General features: G+C 36.9%; 1 long non-coding RNA gene across 1 annotated transcript; it reads left to right on the top strand.

The window, feature by feature from the left end:
* Positions 1-2,083: 2,083 nt before the first annotated feature.
* LOC114157810 (uncharacterized) lies at positions 2,084-3,528 on the top strand. The gene is made up of 2 exons (XR_003598274.1): positions 2,084-2,215; positions 3,201-3,528. It is a non-coding gene; the product is annotated as an uncharacterized LOC114157810 (long non-coding RNA).
* The last annotated feature ends 699 nt before the right edge of the window (positions 3,529-4,227 follow it).

The raw sequence follows: 4,227 nt of genomic DNA, 5'->3' as shown, positions 1-4,227 counted from the left end.
CGGCTGGTGAGCTGGACTCGATCACTGGGGATTCTTGGGCAAATCCAATATAGTAGCAGACAGTCACACTGAAATAGTGCCGAATGCCTTTTCTTTCTGCAGATAAACCAAACTCCAAATCCAATAAATCTTCTTATGTGGACATGCATTGATGGTCTAAAGTTATCAATTTAAAAGTTTAAACACAATGTCCTCATTGGGTCACTTTTATTTTTGTCTAATCTGCAAAATCTTCGAATTGACAAAAACATTTCTTAAAATTGCAGATCATTAAAGTTTCTGCTTCCAGTGAAAGAGAAATAAAAAAAATCAGTTCATGTGAGCTCAATATGAAGGTTGTAAATGCAGTCTACATAAACTGAAATGTTGTGCTGGAACCTATCAGGTCCATTCAGTTCAGCTCTTCATTTTATTATGAGAGTCTTAACTAAATGTATGGATTTCATATCCAAAAAAAAAAAGGAAAAAAGTTCAAATTGAAAACTTTGTATTAGCATGTGGACCAAAGTTACAAAAGTAATGCTTAGAAGCGGTATGCCAACAATTAATTAATGCTAACTGCAACTGTCTTAGCTAATTACTGGGATTTTCAGACTCTGTAGAGTTGTCCAAGTATTTCTTCAAATATCTCGTTTGTTGAGTGGACCACAGAGAAATATGAATAAAATCCAAATTTACTGTCTTAGTTCTTTATCCAAAAAGCATTTGTTGTACCTACAAATTTCCAACTATTGTTGCATGGCTCTCAGCTGAACTACTTATCTCTTGAAAGAGTCGTTTAAAATATTTGCCTTTTCTTTTTATCTGGTTCATGACAAAATGCCTCTTATGGTGCTGTTTTCTGATGTGCACTTAAGAAACATATCAGGATATACCGTAATCAGAAAAAAAACGACAAAAAGAAATGCCGTTTAATCTCAGAAAAGTTTAACAGAACATCTAAACATCTACAACTGTTTTTACTCCCAAACCACGAAACAACAGACTCTCTTTAAGTGGCATTAGCCCAACATGGGCAAGAACAACACTGTGCAAATAACATTTTGAAAAGAGAATTATGTAATCACTGCATGAAGAGTATCCTGCAGAAGGGAGCCATTAATTATTGATCAAATTAATAATTTATTGCACAACCACCTGGAAACAGGGAACTAATAATAACTGTATCTGTTTAAATGTCTGTTGAGCTTAATGTCTCAGTCTGACATAATATCTCCAGTGCAGACTGCCAAAAGTATGTATTACAAAACCTTTCAACCAGCAACCATCACCATATACATAGATAATGTCAAGCATCTCCCCCCCCAAATTCCAATAGAAGTTTTTAAAATAAAAAAAAACAAGGGATACTGAGCTAAATAAACATTTAGCTCAGTATCTAACTATTCAATTACTAACTACTGCTCAGTTTATAAGTCTGACGTCTGCAAATGATCATCAGTGTAAGCATGTTGGAGTTTGTATATCTGTGTATCTGGATAAATGTGTGACAAACAAAAAAACGTAAGGATTTTCCAAATGTCTGTCTTTAATATGTCACCAGTTTAGTCGCGTGACAACTTGGCTGCTACGGCTACAACAAAGGAAGATGGTGGACAGGCATTGCGTCAGATCATGTTCTTTACATGTTAGAGAGGAGAGTGGGTCTTTGGAAGAGTGGGTTGTTTCATAATCTCTCTGAAGCACGGTCTGTGAGAGAAGAAATGTTTATTTCTCAGCAGGTGAACAACAGGTTGCGAAACAGTGATGTGCGGCGCTTTTTTCCCCAAGGAAGTGTGACCGCGATAGAAGAAAATAGTTTCAAATTAAAAGTCCAAGCTTCAGAGTACAACCGATTCTTAGGCTATGAAAGTGCAACAGGCTAATCGTCATAATTATGTCATTCTTGAGTGATTACAACCCAAAAAGAAATGTACTGCGTTAACCTGATGCGTCTGAAAATGTATTCCTAATGTAACCCCCATAAGCTATGCTGATCTGTCTGTATGTTTAATGTGTTTGTTTGTTAGTTCTTAGAATGTCCTGTAGAGGGCACTAGACCCACATTTCTCCTGTGTCGGTACAAGAAGAAGAGTAAAGAAGAAAAAAAGAAATGGCAGACTAAGCACATTTCAGCAGAAGTAGAGAAGTTACTACGCATAAGTGCTGCTGTGATATGAGAGAAATCTGTTTATTTTGAACTGGATAATGTACATTCTGTTCTGAGATTTCTCCGGTGAGTCTGTTGTTTTATTTTCAGCTGCTACCTAGCTGGAGCTAACGTTGCTAAGTTTTTTTTCGAATTGGAAAAAAAACCAACCGGAGTATAAAGTGTCTCTCTGTAAACAGCTATTGAGGAAGATGATCATTTAATGCTAGCTTTGGACAAAAAGTTTTGGCTCTTTCCTCTTTTCTCTCCCGAGTCCTTGGCGAGTGGCGGCGTCCTGCTAAAACGAAACTAACACAGCGTGTTGACGTCACAGATCACAGAGTTTAATTCATCAACAAAGCAATGAACAACAAAGCTGCAGAGATACAGAGATATGCATTAACTCATAAAAATAAAATAAAGACACACCAGGGGAAGACAAACGAACACAGAACACATAGACAGACAACGGCGCCCAACGTGGAGAGGGAAAAAAGATGGAAAAACTCTCTCCCTCTTTTTCTTTACACTCCGTTTTAAACAAAAGGGGTGTTTCCGTATTTTAATCTATGCAACGAAGGCGTTCCGTTGTTCAACCAATCAGAGACCTGTTTTCGGCCAGAAGGGGAAAAACACTTAATCTCAGTAAGAGGGCGAACCACTTCGTGCTCATCTCTGTCTGGCACGAGGAGAGGCGCCAAGAAGTCTCTTGCCCCCTATCGGAATGTAAATTTATTACTCTGTCTTCAGCGGGGGAGGAAAAAGCCCTGCTTGTTTAAATGTCTGCTATTGTCAGCTCCCACATGCTCAACATAAAACTGTTCCAATAAAAGTGTTGGCTATACCTTTACACATGTTGTAAGTATTTTAGCACTTAAATAATCATTTTCCTTTACACAGCGTAGCTCTGTGAAATGAGACTGTTTATGATGAAGTGATGCATTAAGTAAGTTCTTTATTACTGAGCGGTTTTGGTTTATTTTAAACGCTAATTTGATTTTCACTGAGAAGTAATTGAAATATTTCTATGATTTCCGTATACCTGCATGATCGGTTAACGCTCTGCATGCAGGTTGTTTTTTTTTTTTGGACGACCGATACCTGAACGAGCCAGTGGTTCCAGAAGCAGGAGGGATCCGCCGCCATCTTTGTGACTCGGACTGAAGCCTGGAAAGATGGAGGGCCTGGTGCTGCTGGAGCTGGATATTTTGCGTGGACAACAGATAAGCTTATTGAACAAAAAGGCGGGCCCCCAAATCTTTTTTTTATTCCACAAACTATTTGTTCATGAACATTTTCATAACGGACAACTTATGTGCACATTGACTGAACTGTTATATTGAAGGACTAACTGGAATATGTAATTTCTTTTGTTGAAATAAGCTTTAAAGCTACCGTTTTTTAAAAAAAACTACCCTCAATTTTCTATATATTAATTTGATATTTTTATATAAGGACGGACAATTTAAGTTTTATACCTTAATTTTATTAAGGTTACCTGGATTATTATTTTTTTTGTGGGGAAAGAAAACTAAACTTGAGTTGTTAAAACTTTTATGCTTATCATCCTCCTGTGTGACCCTAGAACAAAAGTAACTTTCCTACTGAATTTATTGCTAATTAAATTAAGTAGTGGTTACACTAACTTCATACGAACAATGGTATTTAAAATGCGTTTCCATAACACTGTCCATCACCTACATGTTTTTAATAAAATCCACCAAATTGTTTCTTCCAGTGCCTTATTAGTTTATTTATGTTGCTATGCATTACTGTTCAGACTTTTGTGGAAACATGACAGGTTTTGGTTTTTGAGCAAATTACTGAAGCTGACAACTTGAAATGTGTGTTTAAATGAGAACATGGTATAGAAAAAGAAGCAAACAGAAAGCAGATAAACTTCGCTGCACCACAGCAGAGACAAACAACTGTTTGATAACGATGTCTCAATATCAATTACCTGCAACACCTTGATTATTCTAATGAATGAATCAGCCTTTCGGCTTGCAATACGCTTTAAATACACGTCCAAAGTTCTTACACACAAATGAGAGCCATTTGAGTCTATAAAGAGGAGATCTATTTTTTCCCCCCTTTTG

This window comes from Xiphophorus couchianus, chromosome 14, assembly GCF_001444195.1.
Source record: "Xiphophorus couchianus chromosome 14, X_couchianus-1.0, whole genome shotgun sequence".
NCBI lineage: Eukaryota > Metazoa > Chordata > Actinopteri > Cyprinodontiformes > Poeciliidae > Xiphophorus > Xiphophorus couchianus.
Note: the sequence above shows the minus strand (reverse complement) of the source record. Positions and strands in the feature narration are given on the sequence as shown.